This window comes from Anguilla rostrata, unplaced genomic scaffold, assembly GCF_018555375.3.
Source record: "Anguilla rostrata isolate EN2019 unplaced genomic scaffold, ASM1855537v3 scaf1038, whole genome shotgun sequence".
Taxonomy (NCBI): Eukaryota; Metazoa; Chordata; class Actinopteri; order Anguilliformes; family Anguillidae; genus Anguilla; species Anguilla rostrata.
In genome coordinates this window covers 11,901-35,035 of record NW_026986383.1, presented here as the reverse complement: position 1 = coordinate 35,035, position 23,135 = coordinate 11,901, and the positions used below count along the sequence as shown (strand labels likewise).

Genomic DNA, 23,135 nt, shown 5'->3' with positions numbered 1-23,135 from the left:
ATGACTATGTGTACGACCACCTGGAGGAAGCCCTTCGTCCAGTCAAGCCCTTCGGCTTGAGGCTGTCTATTTTTTACGTGGATCAGTAGTTATGTGTACCAACAGCATGTTGGACGTTCCCCTGAGGTCATAGTTAGATGAATTATTAATTAATAAACCAGGGGAACATACTATGTGAGATGTAATATTAGGCTATGTGTACCGACAGCTTGTCGGTATTTCCCCTCGAGCGCCGAGATTTAAACTAAACCGGGGGAAATATACTACTACTTGCATCAGTGTAAATGAATCCTCACTCATTGCCATCCATACAAGCATGCATGGACAAGAACGGGAGGGGCAGCAGCAAAAACCCCCAAAACAACCATACGCTGACATGTTGTTAGTACTTAGTCTGAAGTGATGACTATGTGAAACGCCATTCGGCTACTGGAAGGGCCCTTCATCCGGTCAGCTCGAGGCTGTTCTAACATTGTGGGTCAGTGGCTATGTGTACCAAGCTTTTTTTTTTTTTTTTTTTGGCCTTTCCCCTGAAGTGAGAGTAAAGTTAAACCAGGGGAAAATACTATTTGTAATGTTGAAGGCTATGCCTACGTGTATGGCCTTGGCTTCTATCAATCAAATTTATTTGTATAGTGTATTTTACGGCAGTTGTCACAATGCGCTTTACAGACAACCCTGGCCTGCACCCCCACAGGAGCAAGCCTAAGGCGACAGTGGCAAGGAAAAGCTCCCTGTGGCAGATAGGAAGAAACCTTGGAAGGAACCAGGCTCAAGGGGGAAACCCATCCTCCTCTGGTCGGCTCAGGTTGTTGATTGTGACAAGCATGTCAGTCAGTGGCTTAGCTACCTCGTAAGCCCAAGGTCATTCAAGCTAATCGCCAAATATTATTAGGCTATGTGTACCAACAGCTGTTGGTATCTCCCCCCAGCACAGAGATTTAAACCAATTAGAGGGAAATATACTACTCGTATTAGTGTAATGATCCTCGTTCGGTAGTAGTAGCAGCAGCAGCAATAAACAGCAGGAGCAGTCGGAGCAGTAGCATCAGCACCAGCAACAGCAGTAGCAGTAACATCAGCAGTAGTGGCAGCAGTAACGCAGCAGCAGCAGTAGCACTCAGCAGCAGTAACAGCAGCAACAGCAGAAACAGATTATAGAGGAAACATTGGTGGCTGCGACACCGGTACTTGCCAGTAGACAGTAGCAGCCGTGCTCATATACTGCAAAGCTTATAGCTTGGAACGGAAATTGACATCACTGCTGTCGTTGCCGCACTGGAGCAGGAGTGGTGGTGTAGAACTCCGGAATGGGGACCACATTGCCAATGAGACGGAGGCGGATGGCAACCAGATTTCATCATGGCATTTCCCAATAAAGGCTCCTCAGGGCTCGCATGGGGGTGCCACCACAGGTACCGGGTCATGGAGGAGAGGATGGAAAACAGTGCTAGTATGCAATAATGACACGAGTTCCTTCATTTTCTCAGATTAAAAGCTTGAGGTGTATACAAAATATAGCTAATTTAAGCATATTTTCCGCAATGGATGATGCGCAACGCCATTCGCGTGAGCATCTAATTGTAGAGACAGAGAGGCCATGCATACCTAGGCTATGTGGAGCATATCCGTAGCAGGAGGTATAATTTTTTTTTTTTTTTTTTTTCCCCTCGACATATGTCCTTAGTCGTGTGGTCACATGCCTGATCACATGCACGGTGAAGAGGTCAGAGCAGTGACGTGGAGAAGGCTACATAAAATCCCTTCTCTGCTGTGATAAGACTAAACGCCCGTTTAAGTGTCATGGAATACAACGATACACTTGCGAACGTACGCATTCGCGTCTTGCAACAGCACGATATTGAGAGAACCAGTTGAGCGAGACAACGTTAAGCCTAATTTGACTCATTAAAATGGACATTAGCATTCCCTAAACATTCAGCATCGTGATCTGACAGCTAAATTAGATAGCCAACCAATTGTATTCTCGCAGATTTAACCCAATATGATTTTAATGTTTTCATTTTTCTGTTGCGATGATTGGGTCCCGATAAGGAACCAGCTTTTTAAGCGCAAATCGTGAATCAGTGGAGATTCTGAAGTTGAAAGCCGAAGCTGGTTTGCATTTTACAACATTGACTGTAGCCTACTTGCCGGTAACAGTCTAACACTCCTGTAGTGTAGCGATTCAGCGAAGGGTAGAATGTAGCTTTGAACAATTTAGACGACTCTGCATCTCTGCTCTTTGCAACACACCCTGCCGCCCATGTTCAGTCTGCCAGACCTATAACAGCCAGAGCTTAACTGCCATCTCGCAGCCTAATCCTTCCGGAATAACTGTTTACACCAGGAAGTAGGCCATTAGCCTACAAATACACAAACTATAGCCTGTGTGAGACATGGGGGCTATCTAGTACCTGCGTGGTAGCGACTGCCCTTAATCCATTAGCCGTTCACAATGAACAAAGATTCTTTATCGATACGCCTACTTTTCCATCTCAGCCAAGCGTGAGAACTTTGGTGTTTCCCAATTCAGACATTTCAGCTTAGATTTACGTGCACGAATCCCAAATTCGTGTAAAAAACGATTGATTGGAAGACCCCGCTCTGATCAACTAGGGGATGTAGCGTACGACCCGATTTTACTGCATTCCGGAAGGTAGCCGAAAGCATTCACGCCAGGGATTCTTTAGCAGTGACAGTATCTAGCGTTGACTCTGGTGGTGAGAAAATACAATAAGCATGCCGTTAACTTGTGCCCGCATATGTTGAAACGTTTCCGCTTTTAGCGAAGACTTGCGATATTCGTGAAACCAGCCCCTCTGTGAGATGTCCCCGCAATCGAATGTGTATATTCGGTGTTGTCAATTTAGCGACTTTTAGAGGAGGCCATAGCGACTTTCCATAAAAATAGTTGGCAACACTGTGTATATTATGAGTTTATCGCTAGACTCAGAGCTCAGCAGAATTTAAATAAGGTTGATGACATTACCCGGCAAGCATCTGCAGCTAGCAGATATGGACGTGGCAGCAGCTCCCAGGCTTGAACATGGCGTCCTCCATGGAGGGGCGGCGGCGACCGCAAGCAGCGCTCCTTGAATGAAGCTCCCTGGCCAGTTAGCAGTGAAGACAGTGCACCGGTATCCTCAATATCTGGAATATGCCGCTTAAACAACACTTTGCGTGGCTGGCCCCAAATGGATCGCCTGCCTGCTGCAGCTATAGAGCTTGGAGGTAAGGAGCAATGCAAATAAATAGCAAGACTTCCTCATATTGCCTAGGTTGTGATCTTAGACTAGCAGCTAACATGTAGCAAGCAGACATGGTTTAGACTGGCAGCATACCGTAGCTGGATTGCAGGAAGAAGCACCGATTTATGAAGCAACATGCAGCGCTTGCATGCAGGAGGAGCAGCCGAATGAGTAGAGGGATGCTGTTTAAGTAGACCGCCCTGTTAGTGAATGTACTGTGATAGGCGAACATCACTCAGCTGATTCAGCCGGAGCGCTTGACTCTCGTGACCTGCCAGAACTACGCGATGCTCCATTTTTGGATCCCATTCCACCACAGCTGAAGAACTTAAATTTGTTGGAACAACATTTGATTGCAATAAACATTCCTTTTATGAAGATGCTTGCTTTACCGAAAGGGGGACAAAATGGTGTTCATGGACCTGTCACGTGTGTACCATCTAATGTCCCTCAGATTGCAAGTAAACTTCCAAGACCAGAGCATGATGATTTAACGATCCGTGTGAAATTAAAGAGAAAGTTAACATATAAAGGCCACTATGAATATCAATATGTAAACACTGCTGCTATTCATAAAGCTTTCTCGTACTTGAAACAACATAACCCATGGTATAAAGATATTACCTTCAACAACGAATGGATTAATCCACTGAACAAAATTGAACAACCCAATGAAAATGATGACATACATCAGCACACGTGAAGCTATGTCTTTTGACAATGAAACCTGTGTTGAGGTTAATCCAGAAAAGGCTAATGATGAACAATCCATTGAAACAAAACCAGATGATGAAGACATTGATGAAACAATATCAAATCAAATCAAATCAAATTTTATTTATATAGCGTATTTTACAACAGTTGTCACAATACGCTTTACAGACAGCCCTAGCCTAAACCCCCACAGGAGCAAGCCTAAGGCAACAGTGGCAAGGAAAAACTCCTGTGGCAGATGGGGAGAAACCTTGGAAGGAACCAGGCTCAAGGGGGAAACCCATCCTCCTCTGGTCGGCTCAGGGTGCCGACTGGTGACCAGCATGTCAGCCAGTTTATGCAGAAGATATGATAAGTGATGTGGCTCAGATGATGGGTGGGGCCAGGTGGCGGTGATGGGGAACAGCAGGTGCGGGCAGATGTGGGCAGGGTGGAGGCAATGACGAGAGGGGCTGGACCGCAGAGGTGGGGGAGACCAGACGACTCTCGAAGCACTCTCGAGGGTTGGGGCAAGAGCCCCGCCGGCAGCGTGGGGAAGAGGGTGGAAACAGCAGTTAAGGGATTTGCAATATACCAGACAGTGAGTAAGTGCCAGTGCTATGTATTGTGGGACGCCGCCAGGAGTAGAATATGGCTGCATATCTACTAGGACAGGGATGGAGAGCCCATGCAGTCATGAGGGGTAGACAACCATACCCGCCTATCAAGAGCCAGCCCATGTAAAGTCGGGTCACAGCTGATTGACAGGTGACAGTAAGGAAAGGATTGCCACCTAGAAAGCTCTATGACTACAGGCTTCTCGCACCCTGTCTCCAGACTATAACTGATTGTAAGCTTGAGCATAGAGGTGCGTTTTTAATCTAGATTTAAATATTGAGACTGTGTCTGACTCCTTTATAAATAATGGAAGCTGGTTCCACAGTAGTGGGGCCCTGTAGGAGAAAGCCCTACCACCTTTTAGGTTCTTGGAAATTCTTGGGACTACCAAGTAGCCTGCGTCTTGAGATCGGAGTGACCTTGTGGGCTTATAAGGTAGGAGCAGGTTCGATATGTACACAGGTGCACGTCCATGCAGAGCTTTAAAAGTCAGGAGCAAAACCTTGAAGTCTATCCTATACTTAATGGGTAGCCAGTGAAGCGACGCTAGTACTGGTGTAATGTGCTCATACTTCTTAGTTCTGCTCAGGATACGAGCAGCTGCATTCTGCACAAGCTGGAGACTCTTTAACGAGTTATTAGGGCAGCCAGAAAGCAGGGCGTTACAGTAGTCTAACCTAGACGTAACAAATGCATGGATCAATTTTTCAGCATCCTCGACTGACAGGAAATGTCTAATTTTAGCTATGTTGCGCAGCTGAAAGAAGGCAATTCTGGATGTGTTTTTTATATGGGTGTCAAAAGATAGATCAGGATCAATGGTGACACCAAGGTCTTTAACGACCATATTAGGTTCAGCCGAACAACCATCACAGTTTAAGGTGAGAGTAGACAATTTCTCCCTTAATATTTTGGGACCTAAAACCAACATTTCAGTCTTGTCTGAATTTAGGAGCAGAAAATTTGAAAGCATCCAAACCTTGATATCTACAATACAGGCCTCTAACCATGAAAGCGGCAGTGCTTCGCCAGGTTTCATTGAAATATAAATCTGGGTATCGTCCGCATAACAGTGGAACTCTACGCCATGTCCCCGGATAATATTGCCAAGTGGTAGCATATATAGCGATACATGATACACAGCAACATGGAATGTTAAATGATACATGTTTACAACATGTTGATATTGTCCAAGAGGTGATGGATCATTACATTACATTACATTACAGGCATTTAGCAGACGCTCTTATCCAGAGCGACGTACAACAAGTGCATTGGTTCATGATGTAGAGGTGCAAAAGAAACACTAGAGTGAAGTAAGGATCGTAGTGCCAGAAGTGACCACATTGATCAGGACTCCAACCCTGTAGAGTAAGCTGTTCAGCAAGCAAGAATCCTACCAAGTACAAACTAGCACTGGAATCACATCTAATCACACCTAATCAGACAAAAACAATCCTGCCAGATACACTAACATAATCATATTATCCTAACTAGGTACAGTGAGCTAAACTATAGGCTAGGGAGGGGTGGGGAGAGGTGCAGCCTGAAGAGATGAGTCTTCAGTCTGCGTTTGAAGGTGGTGAGATTCTCTGCTGTTCTGACCGCCACGGGGAGGTCATTCCACCAGCGAGGGGCCAGGACAGACAGCAGACAGGAGCGGGAAGTACAGACGCGAAGAGGGGGAGGTGCCAAGCGTCCAGAGGTGGCAGAACGGAGAGGTCTGGCTGGTGTGTAGGGTCTGATGATCCTCTGTACCCTGGTGCTGACCCCTTAGCTGCCTGGTATGCAAGCACCAAGGTCTTAAATTTGATGCGAGCCATAACAGGCAGCCAGTGGAGGTCAGTGAGCAGGGGGGTGACATGGGAATATCTGGGGAGGTTGTAGACCAGACGTGCTGCAGCATTCTGGATGAGCTGCAGGGGTCTGATGGCGGATGCTGGCAGACCAGCCACTAGTGAGTTGCAGTAGTCCAGGCGGGACAGGACCATCGCTTGAACCAGGAGCTGGGTTGCGTAGGTGGTGAGGAAGGGGCGGATTCTCCGGATGTTGTACAGGAAGAACCTGCACGTTCGACTCACCGCCGTGATGTTCTGGAGTGTCTGTTGTCCATCACCACTCCAAGGTTTTTTGCGGTGGGTGATGATGACACCGCAGTGTCCCCTAGGGAAATAGAAAAGTCGAGAAGGTTAGAGGATGGAGCAGGGATGAAGATCATCTCCGTCTTACCTGGGTTCAGCTTAAGATGGTGGTTATCCATCCAGCTCTGGATGTCCCTCAGGCAAGCAGAGATGCGAGCAGAGACCTGAGTGTCAGAGGGCGGGAAGGAGAGAAAGATTGGGTGTCATCGGCATAACAATGATAGGACAACCCATGGGCAGAGATTACAGGACCAAGAGATTGGGTGTACAGGGAGAATAGGAGGGGACCAAGGACAGAGCCCTGGGGAACTCCTGTGGCAAGGGGGCGAGGTGCTGATACTGCACCAGCCCAGGCGACTTGGAAGGAGCGACCGGAGAGGTAGGACTCAATCCAGTCTAGTGCTGTGCCACAGATCCCCATAGCTGCCAGGGAGGACAGGAGGATGGGGTGGTTGACGGTGTCAAAGGCAGCAGAAAGGTCTAGGAGGATCAGGACAGATGAATGGGAGGCTGCTTGTGCGGCGTGAAGCGACTCATTGACCGAGAGGAGTGCGGTCTCTGTCGAGTGGCTAGGTCTGAAGCCAGACTGGTAGGGGTCTAGGAGGTTGTTCAGGGAGAGAAAAGAGGAGAGTTGGTTAGAAGCAGCTCGTTCAATTGTTTTGGATAGGAAAGGGAGAAGGGAGACAGGACGGTAGTTCTGGATGACAGAGGGATCCAGAGTGGGCTTTTTCAGCAGTGGGGTGATGTGGGCCAGCTTGAAAGAAGAGGGGAAACATACAGAAGACAAGGAGGAGTTCACGAGGGAGGTGACATATGGGAGGATGTCAGGTGTGATAGTCTGGAGGAGAGAGGAAGGGATGGGGTCAAGAGCACAGGTGGTAGGGCGGTGGGAGAGTAGGAGCTGGGAAACATCAGAGTCAGTGAGGGGAGAGAAAGTGGAGAAACAAGGGGAGGGAACAGAGATGGGGGAGTGGGGAAGGGTGGTGGTGGACATGAAGGAGCTGCGGATGTCTGCAATTTTCTCATTGAAGAAAACTGCAAAGTCATCTGCAGCGAGGGAGGACTGAGGTGGGGAAGGAGTGCTGAGGAGAGAGGAGAAAATGGAGAACAGTTGATGAGGGTTAGAGGCAGATTTATGAATTTTTGTTTGATAATAAGCACTTTGATGGAATTTTGTCTCTGGCCCCAGCACAAGACAACAACCCAATCAGATTATTAACCAATGAAGGCAATGAATCAAAATGCTTTACTGTTATTTTCCCCAAAGGAACCGGTACTTTTAATGATACTAGGGAAGAAAAGTTGACCTTGTGTAGATATTTGAATAACCAGATACTCAATGCAGATGGGAGATTTGCAAAGAACCTGGACTACAGTTTTTATGCACAATATTTATCTGAGATTAAGCAAGTGGTCTCAAATGTATCTATTGCACTAAGAAAAGGATACGACAGAAAAAATTACATCAGACATGCTAATGAACAAACATTCACTTCAAAGAATTCTCAATTTTGATGAGGGATACAAATTCATGAAACCTATCAGAGGCACACCTGCTTTCTGGCAAAGTGTTCAGAAAGATCTTTTTGCAATGGTCAGACAACTTAGAATCCCAACATGGTTTTGTTCATTTTCTTCAGCTGACATGCGATGGAAATTTTCCTCCGGCTAGAAGGGAAACATATAAATGCTGATGATCTGGACTGGTCAGAGAGATGTGATCTCTTGAGAAAGAATCCCGTAACAGCTGCCAGAATGTTTGATTATCGCTTCCAATTGGAAAAATTGTTGACTACTTCTACAGAGTGGAATTTCAACAACGAGGTTCACCTCATACTCATTGTCTATTCTGGGTTGAAAATGCACCTCAAGTTGATAAAGCTGATGATGCAGATGTTGTAGCATTTGTTGATGAATATGTGACATGTGAAATGCCACCTGTTGATGATGGAAATGCACGACATTGTCTATACTGTGCAACAACACAGCAAAAGGCATTCAAAGCCTGCAGAAAAAACAAAACTGTCTGTCGCTTTAACTTCCCACGGCCACCATCAAAAAACACTTTCATCACAAGGAATAAAATTTCTGAAGAACAAATGCACCACAATAGTGAGCCTAACCAAAAAGAACCACAACAACAAATCAATCATCCAAGGCTTTCAATGGAACTTGCAGTACAGATTATGGAGAGAGTACGGCAAGTTGTCATGAATGCTGACACATCTTTTGACTCTGCGGATTCCCTCTTTGCATCTATTGGTATATCCCAGGAGCTGTTTGAAGCTGCATACATACGCATGACAAAAAAACCAATGTTGTTTTACAGAGAAAACCATCCGATGTTTGGGTAAATCAGTACAACACACAACTTCTCAGATGCTGGAACGCAAATATGGATATTCAGTATGTTGTTGACGCCTACTCTTGCACTGTGTATATAATATCTTATATATCTAAGCAAGAGAGAGAAATGGGATTATTGCTACAACGAGCACAAAGAGGCCTCAAATAATATTGATGCCAAACTAGCCTTACGGAAACTTGGCAGTGTTTATCTTCATAACCCTGAAGTATCTGCGCAAGAGAGCATATACCGATTAACAAATATGAGACTCAAAGAGGGATCAAGAAAGGTTCAGTTCATTCCAACTGGTGAACATCCTATCAAAATGAGTCTTCCACTTCATCTTCTTCAGAAAAGACTTGAATGTATTAACACTGAAAAAGACAGCATATGGATGAACAGCATCACAGACAAATACAAAGGAAGACCAAAAACAGAAGCATTTCCTGAAATGTGTTTGGCAACCTTTGCATCAGAGTACAGAATTCTGTCAAAATCTGACAAGTCATCACCTAACACCATAAAACTGGATAAGGACTTAGGATTTGTAATGAAGAGGACACGCACAGACTCTGCTGTTGTGCGTTATGCCCGCTTCTCACGCACAAAAAATCCAGAGAAATATTACCACAGTATTCTACAGTTATTCCTTCCTCATTACAACGATTGTGAGTTGAAACCACCAAACTTCAACACCTTTGAAGACTTCTATCACACAGGCTTTGTCAAAATGATGACCACTGAACTTAAGGCTGTGAAATTTCTGGTTGACACAAACCAGAAACTGTTTGAAAAAGAAGCTGATGGAATTGACAAGGCTCAAGAACATCTAAACAGAGATGGACCATGGGCGCTAATTTGCCCAGAATCAGAATTACAACGTCTACAGTGTCTGGAAGCAATGACCAATCATGTAACAAACACAGAGGAAACTGATTAAATTCTTCCTGATCTGCAGCCAAATGAAACCAACACTTTCACAATTGAACCTAGGTTCTGTGGGTTGAAAAAGGACGCTGCAATGTGTCTGGTACGGTCACTAAATGAAAAACAGTTGCAGTTATTTTACAAGATTCGCCAGTGGTGTTTACAAAAACTCAACAATGAGAACCCAGATCCATTTTATGTATTCATCACTGGAGGAGCTGGCACAGGCAAGTGCCACCTGATAAAAGCAATCAATTATGAAGCATGTCGTATCTTATCACAGCTATCAGAAAACCCAGATGACACGCATGTGTTACTGACTGCTCCAACCGGTGTTGCTGCTTACAACATTGATGCTGCTACAATACACAACTGTTTTTCAATTGGAATAGATGTCTCATTACCATATCAACCACTTGCAGAAGAAAAAATCTATACTTTGAGAGCCAAACTCAACAAGCTCCAAATACTGATTATTGATGAAATGTCCATGGTTGATCATAAACTTCTTACATATATCCACGGACGGTTAAGACAGATCAAACAAACAGGTGACTATTCCTCTTTTGGTAAAGTGTCTATCATTGCAGTAGGAGACCTATATCAATTGCCACCAGTCAAAGGAAAACCCTTGTATACACAAACAAGTGGTGTCAACTTATGGGAAAATCATTTTGCTGTAACAGAACTCACTGAAATTCTCAGGCAGAAAGACACAGACTTTGCACAGTTGCTGAATCGCTTAAGAAAACACAACAAAAAGCAACCACTGCAACAACAAGATATCAACATGCTGAAAAGTCGTGAGACAGGAGAAGGAGAATTAAGTGAATTACTTAATAAACCAAACCAACAGGTTGACGCTCATAATTTTCAAATCCTGGACAAAATGTGCCCTCATACCACTTCCACTGAAGCTCAAGACTTTGACAGGGACGCTAAAACTGGTTGCTTGCAAAGAAAAATCACACACCATGTCAAAGTTTACAATGCTTGTTTGGTATATACACTGCATCTTGGCATACATGCACGTGTCATGTTACTGAAAAACATTGATGTTTCAGATGGACTTGCAAATGGGGTATTTGGAACAGTTTCTGACATTTGTTACAAGGATGATGACACTTTCCCATCAATGATATATGTCACCTTTGATCATGAAAAAGTTGGAAAAATGGCTCGAACTAAGAAACCATCCTCAAAAGCTGGACTGGAAAAAGCCACACCAATTGAGCCTGAAGAGGACAGAATAACAAACGGTGGTGTGAGACGTCAGTTTGCTCTGAAATTAGCTTGGGCTTGCACTGTTCACAAAGTACTTAAGGCTTAACAGTGGAGAAAACTGTTGTCTCTCTCAAGAAAATGTTTACTTCTGGACAAGCATATGTAGCACTGAGTCGTGTAACATCTCTTGAAGGACTCATCATAGAAGATTTTAAACCCACTGCTATATATGCTAATGACACAATTCACACTTCAATACAAAACATGCCTGCATTCATTCAGCCACCACTTCAATCCTTGAATACAATGTACAGAATTTTTTTGCACAATGTTCAAGGACTTTCTGCTCATATCCAAGACATTCAATGTGATCACAGGTATTTTGCAGCTGATGTCATTTGTGTGACAGAAACAGGGCTAAAACAAGAACATTCTACCCAAGACACTCATCTCAACAACTTTTCATTTTACAGCAAACCAAGGTGCCTTGCATATGATGACACTGAACATATCTTCATGGAACTGAAGAAACAGCAGCATGGTGGTGTTGGAGTTTACTTTAAAAATGATGCAGACTGCAACATCACACATTTGCCATGTCTAAACATTGAATGTTTAACATTCAACATAAAGCCACTGGAAGCAAATGTTGCCATCATTTACAGACCACCATCCTACAGTTTGGTTACTTTCAGAACAAAACTGCTGCATTTGATTGATCATCTTGACACATTCTTGGGAACCAAAATAATAATGGGCGACTTCAATGAAAATCTCTTCATTACACAAACTGTTGAAGATTTCATGCAGCAACATGGATACACTCAACTTGTTAAACAAGCAACTACTGAAAAGGCCACCTTTAATCGACCATATCTATGTCAAAGATAACACAGCTTATAAAATTGATATTCAAATAATGCAAACATATTTCAGTTTCCATAACTGTATTGTCATTGATGTTTTCCAGTAAATCAATACAAGTTCCAGAAAACAAATGCTGAATCAAATTATTGCCTCTCATGCAGCCTATGACACAAGACCAATGCCATTAGCTAACTGAAGCAAACAATGAACTCGAAGTGCATTAATCCATCCACCACTCTTTCCGATACATTGATTTATTTGTCCCAGCCCGCCACATATTGATTTTCTATTTTTTTACACTTTAAAATGGGTAAAATATTCCACAGCTGCGCACACCACATTGATTCGCTCAGCCCCTCCTTGCCCCTGAGCCGCTGTCTCACTCTCTCTCTCTCTCTCTCTCTCTCTCACACACACAAACACATCGACAATGGACCCATCTGTGAATAGGCCCTTCTCTCCGTGCACACTCTGAATCAAAACATAATCATGCACAGGAGGAAGGTTTGTTGTTGGCTTTTCCCCACAGACAACACAGCTGCCCAAATTCCTGAATACAATCAATCCGGAGTTCACAAATGGTTAGTCTCATTAACACCTCTGCACACATTTTTCCATAACTGATGCATTCAACTTAACTCTCATAAGTTCCTCTACCTATGTTCTTAACAAAACACTGTCAATCTCCAAGACTCCAACTCTTCAAATAAGTTATTAGCAAGCATGTAAGGACCCTAGCTAGTAAGGATAGATATAACTTAACATTACAATACAGCTGGCTTGTCAAGGTTAGCACACTGTCATAAAATTTTCCCCTCCCGTGAAAACGGCCTGACTTGTTTACATTTTGGACAGATGTGGCAAGTGACTACATCTATCCCTGTTTCAGTCACAGCACTTTCAACACAAGCAATATCGGAAGCGCTATCCCAAAATTTCTTCTAATCATGAAGAAATTTCATTTTTTGAAAATAGAAAATAAATATGCACCACAATTATATCAACAAATACCATCTTTGGGGAAACAACACTATATTCTGTAAATACATTGCACTACTTATCCCCATTTCCAGTATGAACTGTCAACATGATTTCTTGACGATGAACAGGGTAAGAGCATCACTTTGAAAAGCACAACTAATTATTATGCATTTTCTTTATATTACTGCACTTTCTGGTTTTCCTTTTTTCTTTCCTTTATCCTCAGGTGGACTTATTCATTGGGGTGTGGAAGCTTTCTCCGCTAAAATTCTGAGGCTCAGCAACCATAAGTTGTACACCAACCAAATTTGGTAGGTGGGTTCCTATGGCCCCCCACTACTCAGGCACTACAAATCACCTATGTCGGCCAGATGGTGGCGCTATAACAAAGGGTCATGTTTAAAAGGTCATAACTCCCACACCGAAAGTCAGATCAACACAAAACTTAATCGACCGATGCATCTGAATGTGCTCTACAACTTCGCCATTGGGAGCACCTATGTCCGCCATATTGTTTGCCCGCCATTTGGACTTTTTTATTAGTTGGGCTCCGAAAGAGCTGGAGCTCCAAATCTAAGTGTTACGACATCTAGTAAACCCCTTTTTACGGCAAGCGACATCCATGGCAACGCAAGTAATCCGACACCGTAGGGGCTACTTTTTATCAGTGAGGGGATGGTCTGAACGTCGGGGAAGGAATGGAAGACAGTGCCACCCAGAGTGCTAGGCTAACCAAAAGTTTGTTAGTAAAAGCTTTTTGAGAGGATGAATAATTACTTTTCTTGAGCATGGATCCATTTGAAGACAGTATCGGGTGAGTTTGTTTAGTCTTTGAATCTGTCATTATGCTGAGAAATAACAACCATTTTATTGATAGGTTTTGAGTTTCTGTGCAAACGCGCGAAAACACGCTCGTATAATAAAACAATGACGGTAATACATATATAGTCCGCTTCGTTCCGTTGCTACCATAACATAACACACTATCTTGTGTCTACAGCTGCAGTTTCTCGCTGCAATTACTAATATTGAATATAAACAACAGACGCAATTTATGCTGTAGTCTGCCAATGTCGAAATAAATGATAAGGTAGGCTACTCTGCGCGCAGCTCGCAGAGATGACGAGTTGATATTTCGTTTTTTGGTTCGTTTTTTTTCAATGTCGTATTTATTATTTGAAATATGTATTATTATTCTATCTGTCTCTGAGGCGCTCTGAAGTGTGCATTCTCTGCTAAGCTGAGCAATGGATTGGAATATGTGTCTGACGTAGTGTTGCACAGTATACCGAAACTTCAGCACTTTTTCGGTACTTATAAAAAGAGAACCGCTTCGGTATTAGAATTTTTCGACGTTCGGTAGTTTTGTGTCAAATATAAAAGCCAGGGAAATGTATCTCCCGCATTACTAATTTAGAGGATGAAAAGTGTAATTTGTCAGAATCTTTGCTAGATGGCAGTAGCAACTAAGGTTGCCAAGTGAGGTGACTTGCGCTTGTGCACTCAGCTCCTTGATACAGCGCAAGCTTCGACTCAGTTCACTTCAGTAGCAATAGGTGTTCCAATTTGGAAATATTTTATTATAGATAGATGCTGTATTGTTATTAAAATATGCTGTTTTAAAATCTATTTAAAGGTGAATGACCTGTTTTAAAGATTATTTAGTTTACAACTGTTTAATTTTTGAAATATATTTAATATATTTTTCTATTGTTTTTCTAGTGTTGAAACACTATAGGCCTATACTTATCAATATGTTGAAGAGGCTTCAACGTAAAGGTTGTTAATAAACCATGAATTCGAAAATGAGGTCAACCCTTGTGGACATTACATTTCTGATCTATTAAGGTAATTTCAGTATCGTTAGGTACCGAGTATCGAATCAGCATGGTTTAAGTTTCAAGTATCATTTCAGTATTGAGTATCGTGATACTAAACCTGGTATCAGTATCAAAGTCAAAATTTTGGTATCGTGACAACACTAGTGTGACGCCTTTTTTAGTTGCGGCGTAGAAACACTGCAGCTGTACACACCGGGCCATTTAAGTGTTATGACATAGTAAAGGCCTTTACGGGAAGCGGCCAGGACACATCCATGGTGACGCATCTAAGTCATCAGACAGCATGTCTTAGCAGATATTTGGTCATAAGTCATCAATATTTTACTACGTCAGACACATATTTCAATCCATTGCTCATCATGATATTCAGTAGATATGTTGGGTGAAGGTATATGATCATGAGGACAAAGCCATTTTAAAATCGCTCCATAGGGGGTGCGATAGTGCCAATGCTTGGACCCCTCCCAACATCGCTTGCGGCTTTCATTTAATATGTATTTGGTATATGTTGATTATTACGTATTCATGTTAATACATGTATAGATCACATTTGGCAAACTCTCTCTAAGATCTGTTGTCAGATTCCGTACTGTCAGACAGCAAAACGCTATCTCATGACCTCAGCGATCATCAAAATGATGACTCGCTTGGAGGGAGACCTAACAGCAGAGCAGAGCATCCCGTGGAAGACATCCCCTCCCTATTTTGTGGGGAGTGGGTAAAAGCCACACAATGCTCATATCCCTTACAGTTCTTGCCATTTCACCTTGTGCACAGGCCAAGGAGATCCAATGCAGTATAACAAGTATAGTCTGCATAACAGTCAGTATAACATATTCTCCTTACTACTAAAATGTTTTCAGCCCACATTGACTCGTTGAGAAGTAAACAATTCAACAGACTCCCTATACAGCCTTTCTGTTGCTTAATTTTGCCACTAGCAAACCAGTTTGCCCAGCAGTTGTCGTCCAGCACTCACCCACACAACTGTAGCTGAACATGAGTATGGGCTCAAATTAATGCCAAAAGTATTTTGTATTTGTAAGCAATGACTTGTGCTTGCAACTTATGGTTTATGTTTTTACATTGCGAGTTGAAACTGAAACAAAGTATTTTGTACTTGTAAGCAATGGCTTGTGCTTGCAACTTATGGTTCGTGTTTGTACTCTGCAAGTTGAACCTGTAAAAAAATGTGTTTGTGGATATAGATTTTCGTGAGGGGGAGGGTCACGTCTGTAAATTAAAATCTACATGTGTTTTGTGATCTGAATTGGTTTGTTAACATTTGTGAACAGAAAAAGTATGAATGCCTTACTTGTTCACTCATTCACTATTCCCTATATAGTGGAAAATATGTAGCACACTAGATAGGGAGTGAGCGGCAGAACGAGCATTTGCTTTGGGATGCTGTTGTCATCACCCTGCGCTGCTACTATCTTTTAAAAAATATATCTGTCGCACAATAACGGAAATTGCATTCGTTATTGATGTGGCGAGAAAGCGACGTTGTTTTTTTGGCCCCTGATACAATATTTTTTGAACGTTATCTGTACATGTATATATGAAATTCTTGGATAAATATTAATTAATATTGGCACCGACCAAATGTATAGCAATATACTGTTCAGGGACCGAAAATTACGTTTTGCTTGAGTTGCACTGCTACCAAGATTAGCTAGCTTCTTAGCTAGCAAGCAGCTCTCCGGAGAAAAACCGTTAACGTTACACTTGGCCCTCTAACGAAAATTGGTAACTTTTTTGTATCAAATATGCAAATATAATTCATGATTTGACATAACTATGGACAACTTGCATTTATACAAGCAGCTACCGCTCGCTTTTTCCAACCGCCATCTTTGTTGAAATAAACAGTAAAGCCCTACCTCAGTGTATTGTGGGATGTTGGGCTTCCGGATAGTGTACATAGCTTGTACCCTACATTTTGCAGTGCATTGTGGGGTGGAAGTAGTTCACTATATAGTGTGCTACAATTTTGTTTCTCAGATGGGACACACTACAAAATGTTCTGATGCCAAAAGAAGTGCACTATATAGGGAATAGGGAGTGATTTGGGACGCAGCCACAGACAGACTTTTGGCACTGTTTTTATGCTTCCGGTATGGAGAGCCAATCGTTCAAGGCATTTTCAACTATCCAATCAGCGCTCCAATAGAGACCAGGGTTGCCATGTTGGGCAATTTTCCCCCATTGAGTCTCTAAGAACGTCGTTATTAAAGGGAATATTGCAGGATGGAGACCCCAGTGAATCAATGTGTAGGAAAATGATGTTGGAACCAGATTTTCATTAAAAAAATATACTTATATATACACTACCGTGACTTCTGGAGTCATTTTTTTGAGAGAATTTTACTTCCGCATTTTTAAAAAGTAAAAAGAAAAAAAAACGACAAACCCGGAAGCGATGTAACAAAACGGAGCGCAGTCACGTTTTACAATAAGAAGAATGGGTACCATGTCATTCTACAGTCAATATCTGGGAATATTGAATAAATATACAACCTTACCATTGGTTTTACGCGTGGAGATGTCCCTTTTGAGACTGAGTGGTCATATATTGTCTTGGACAATCTGTTTGTGAAATATGTGTGCATTTGTGACGCCTGGGTACCTTGCAAAATAGCTGTGTGTAATACCACATGTGTTGTTTATGGCATTGTTTCCCTTTTTAGTACAGTCTGGCTTGATTGACACTTCATTTATTCAGTAGGTGAGAGTTTAAGCTTTCTAAAGATGTATAACGTCTAATTTTGCTTTTGGAATAGCGTTTTATAGAGTAACCGAAAGTTTTCTCATCATCACATTCACTTACGCATTCACTCTGTGGTAGCTGAACCTGACGAAAATGTTGTCAACAATATTTTGTAATTTCTTGGAAAATACTATTATTATTGAGGACTTCTGGGCATAGCTAAGCCATATGTTTACTGATAGACCTAGCTGACATCGTTTTTTGGAGCAAAAAAACAAAAACAAGCGAATAGAACACTATCATTGATTTACTGTCTCTGTCTCCATCTACTGAACACAGGTAAAATTTCATCATTGCTATTTAAGTATTACTGCTCAAAATATTTTGGTTATATAGCCTACGTTATTTTTGAAATTGAATGTCTTTAAATAGTTTAGTGGTATTATATAATGTGAATATTTCACACTGTAATGTAAGCGTTACTTAGTAGTGTAATAATTTTTACAAAATGTATACTTAACCTTGTCTGAAAATAACCATTTGAAAAGTTATTGCAGGATTTAAACATAATCAACGTTTTGTGCAGGTGAAGAGACGGGACTTCACTGTTGCATCTCTTCTCTCTCTCTCTCCTCCCTCTATTTCCTCTGAATTTGTGCCCTTATGTGTTTGAATGATTAAATCCTGCATTAACTTTTCAAATGGTCATTTTCAGACAAGGAATAGGCCTACATTTCGTAAAAATTATTGAACTACTAACTAACGCTTACATTACAGTGTGAAATATCCACATTATGTAATACCAAAATATTTTGAGCAGTAATACTTTCATAGCAATGATGAAATTTGCAATGATGGAGATGTAAGAGGGAAGTCAAACTGGGACCCAGAAAAGGCTGACATTTGACCGAGCCAGCATGCTGGGATGCAGCGTGTACTTCAAAGGACCCGAGAGCCTGGTGGTAAAACAATAAGTCACTCGGACTTCCTCTGAATGGGCAGGCCATTTGGCTCTCTGGAATGTTACCACCTGGACACAACCAAGATAAAGGGAACTAGTCTCTTTGTCTGTGGTTGTGGGTGTGGGTGTTTTGGGGTCGTAAAGGGTGAAACGACCGGCACCTGGTGGGGGCCACTGCACGGGACAGTACCACAGTGCCCTCATTTGGGCCCCTCGGATATTACACTTTGTATTTCTTTTCTGGATCTGGACTATAAACCATCTATAAACCATCTGTATATCTTATTTACAAATCCCGGAAAACCTTACAAACCATGCACATGTTTTCATTGTATTATTGTATTATGCCTTATGTAATAATAACATGGATTGCATGTACAATGGTTAAACAAAAGGGTATTTTCATGACAACTGCACCATAATATTACATCCACTTGGCATGTTTGGTATGTACATGTTCTCAATAATTCAAGCCATTGAATGAAATATGTTTCATACCAAATATAATTTGAAAAAACATAGTTTCAGCAACTCAGGAAAAAACTAACACAATGGAATGTCCTCTCTGGTAATCATCTCCTTTTCTCGATTTCCCCACTGATTGTTTTAACAGCAGCCCCAAATAGTGGGGGCCGAAATTTGAGATTTATGATTCGGCCAGGTTAATTTATGGTAATGCCGCCTAGATCAAACGCGGGATTTGGCCTAAAAGGAAGGGAGACAATCCTGTCGAGGAAGATCGTAATCGACTTCCCACAGTGCACATACTCTGTGCGCTGTGTGTAGACAGACAAGGAAGATCGTAATCGACTTCCCACCGTGCACATACTATGTGCGCTGTGTGTAGATAGCCAAGGAAGATCGTAATCGACTTCCCTCAGTGCACATACTAGGCTATGTGTTCTGTGTAGAGATAGCCATGGAAGATCGTAAACGACTTCCCCACGTTACACATAATCTCTGTGGTGTGTGTAGATTCACAAGGAAGATCGCAATCGACTTCCCGCACTGCGCATACTCGATGTTCTGTGTGTAGCTAAACAGGCTGGTAAGAACTCTTTTACTCTGTATTTCTGTTTTTAACCTTTATAATTGATTTTGGAAATTGAAGATAATAACCTACCTGCCTGTTCAATAAATTCTTATTTTTAACTTGCGTGGTCTTCATGACTCTAATCCATTTTATCTTCTTTTCAGCCGAAATTCCGTTTAAATACTCAGGGGGGCAATCTGACTAGGACCTACTGATCAGGGGTCTAGTACAGTAAACGTCTTTAGTGGGGTTTTCAAGTTAGATAGGTGACCACGATCTGCCTGTTAAGGGATTGGTGGTATTGGTTCTGGTGTTTTGGCTTAAGAGAACCCATGGGCGTAGTACGCCGGTTCTTGTCAAATTCGCCTGAAGGAGCCCGATAGATACGCACCGTCCTGGGCTCATAACTGTCGATGCACTATCCATGTAAGCCAGGCATGGAAGGCATGTATTATGGTGGTCAGCCTCCTACCCTCTGGATTCCTCGCCGAACTGAGATTTAACAATAATGCTAAAACCCGGGAGCATATATTGAGGAATGATGGCACAAGATAGAGTCGAGTGTAACCACTCCCAAGTTCCACGTATAGTTAAACCCTAATTTTAAATTATCATATAAAATGGAGTCAGATTTAACACGGGAGTAAAACATAATAACCGTTACGCTTCCTTGCTGTGGTCAGGGATATATCTGTTATGTTGTTCCGTGCATATGTGAATATTCTGATGCTCTCATTGGAATCAGCATAGCCCCGTTTACAAACGGAGAGTAACCAGAATGCTACTGATCCGTTTCAGGCCAGTTTTAAGCGGGATATGAAGCAACGCCTTCATATCTAACCCGTGGCAACGGAACCAGTGCATTCTTAATTCTAATTGTGCCCTGTTCTTGCGAACAGATGAAAACTAACTAACATCTCCATTTTGACTCACACCAGCAAAAGGAAAACACGCGGTGCCTTCCCCTCCAGCTACAAACCCTCATTGGTCTAGCTGTGAGGTGTTTACAAGTGGTGACCCCGACGTGATCATCATTGTCATCAACTTTCTGCGGTGTGAGTGAGCGGAATTCGCTATCTACCTACGGCTGCCAAGGTAAGTACAGCGGTGTTTCCTATTCTATAGGGCTCAGGGAAAGTGAGCATCCACCCCATTTAGACACATTTTTAGAACGGGTCGACATACCCAAGTGTGAGACCGGAGACCGTAGAAATCCGGTGGGGATTGAGCTTAAAGTGGAAACATGGATAGCGAGGAACAGCAGAGAGTGGACCAAAGAGTGATGGACAACTTTGGTGTGTATTATAAGGATCTGTTAGTTCGTGTACATAATTGTGGTATAACGTTAGCCTGGAGTAATGAGCAACTTCTCCGTTGGTATGAAACGGAGGGTCGAAAGCTCCAGGTAAAACGTCCGTTCCGTAAGTTGCCGGCGGTGATGGTGTATTTGTTGCGTCGGAACGACCAGAGTTTGCTTGCGGGAACTGAGCGAGTTATGACTAGTACACGGCAATTAGAAAAAACACGCTCTGAGGAACTGCGTCGATTGCGGGCCGAGGTGGAGGCATTCGCGTTTGATAAGCAGAGCTGGGCCATTCAGTGCACGGCCATGCAAAAGCGAATTGCCGAGCTTGAGCAGGAGCTCGTAAGAAGCCAGGATTATGCCGAGGCCTTAGAGACCTGTTGTGGCAAGGTTGGGCTTCCAGTTTCAGCCATACGGCAAGCAGGATCCGCCGTTGCTAGTGGTGACGTGCAGGAAGAGAGCGAGGAGGAGGAGGTACTAGCCCTAGCCAATAAATCTCGTAGTCAAGCATTCTCAGCCGGGGAAACTTCTGCGACACTAAGGAGGTCGACAGAGGCTACCCCGGGGATTGCAACAAAATCCTATTATCGTCCGTGTGAGCCGGGTCAACCATGGCAACGTAGCCCGGTGGTGACACGTCATAGAGCTAGTACTCTTAGCCGTACCCCCGTCAAAGTCGCGGTTTTAAAAACAGTAACCAATGCTGACGACACTGTTACCGTCATTAGTCGTCCTCTAACGTGTGAGGAATGTGCTAGGCATAAGGAGGTGGTAGGGCCAATGCCAAGGCATGGGCCGTTCCAGCCTTACTGGGATAATTTAATGTTGCAGGCATCCGTGTATAATTTGGAGTTGCGGGATGTATGGCAGGTTGCACTCCTTACAATTCCTGAGGAGTTGAGATCCCAGTTGCCGGAGGAGTTAAAAACAGGTGTGATTATGGTAAAGGGTGAGGATGACGAAGATGACAGTGTGGTGTATGATCGGCTTAAGGAGGCGTTATTGCGATTGCGGGGACCGACTCATGCCGCTTGGCATAAAATTGATATTGATATCAGACAGGCACAGAAAGAGGCTTTTGAGGTATTTGCGGAACGTATGTGGGTTTCATTCAAAGAGCATTCGGGTATCGAGAATGCCAATCGCAATCAGGAGGTGCTACTGCAACTCCTGAAAAATAATGCTGGCCCTCACATCCAGCAGGCTTTAGCTAATGGAGCTGATCCACCAGAAAACACCTTCCGGTCACTGGTGGAATGGGCTTCAAAAATTGAGAACCGGTTAGCTAAACAGGGCAAGCCGCGCATTATTGTGTCTACTCAATGGGTAGCCGAAGGGAAAGGCGGGGCTAGCCCACAGGGGTCAGGGTACAGCTCACAGCGGAGCTGTCCTTTTTGCAGCAAACCCAATCATAGTTTCAACCAGTGTTGGTTGTTGCGAGAGTCCTTGGGCCTCCCGCGACAGTCCTCGCAGAGCATACTGCAGGATCTGCGAGCAATCAAGTTTAGTGGTCGGAAGTTTGATGAGCAAAACTCAACGGGACAAAAGTTGAAAACTGAGAGTAACGGGAATTCCTATAGCGCGCTTCAGGCAGCTTTGGCAGCATTAGCAGCTAGCTCTGAAGATTTACTATAGGGGTGCGTGGCCTCCCTGGCGGTTGGGAGTATTGTTTCTAGTGGGAATCGAATTAAAATACGGGCTAATCTTGGAGGCCGATTAGTTAATGTTTTAATTGACACTGGTGCATCTTGCTCCTGTACAGACGTACCGTTACCATTGACGAAGAAAACGATACAAATACGTGGAATAGGCGAAAATCTCCTGCTGGCTACTCGCACGCAACCTGTTCGACTCGATCTAGGTGTTGTGATGATAGAGGAACCGTTATGGTTTTTGTCGAATAATGGAGAGGGTACTGTTCTGGGAATGGATCTAATGCGAAAGTATGGCTTTGTAATTCATTGTTTTGAAAAGCAAATCGAGATAACAACAGACCGGGTTACGAAACGGTGCCCGCCCGGAAATCGCCTTATGTCCATCTCCACATCAGATCCCCTCCAGCATTTCTTTGATAAACATAAAGACGTGTGGGCTACTCATGATCACGATTGCGGTCTGGTTGACTTTGAAGTCGGAATTGAGGGGGACCCGCCTTCCCCCCAAAAACAATATCGAATTAAGCCAGAAGCAGAAGCAGCCGTGCATGAAATAGTAAAACAACTGGAAATTAGGGGTATT

General features: G+C 43.1%; 1 long non-coding RNA gene across 1 annotated transcript; it reads left to right on the top strand.

Moving 5' to 3' along the window:
* Positions 1 to 563: 563 nt before the first annotated feature.
* Positions 564 to 19,717, top strand: LOC135247032 (uncharacterized). Its single transcript, XR_010328068.1, has 2 exons — positions 564 to 1,403; positions 18,461 to 19,717. It is a non-coding gene; the product is annotated as an uncharacterized LOC135247032 (long non-coding RNA).
* The last annotated feature ends 3,418 nt before the right edge of the window (positions 19,718 to 23,135 follow it).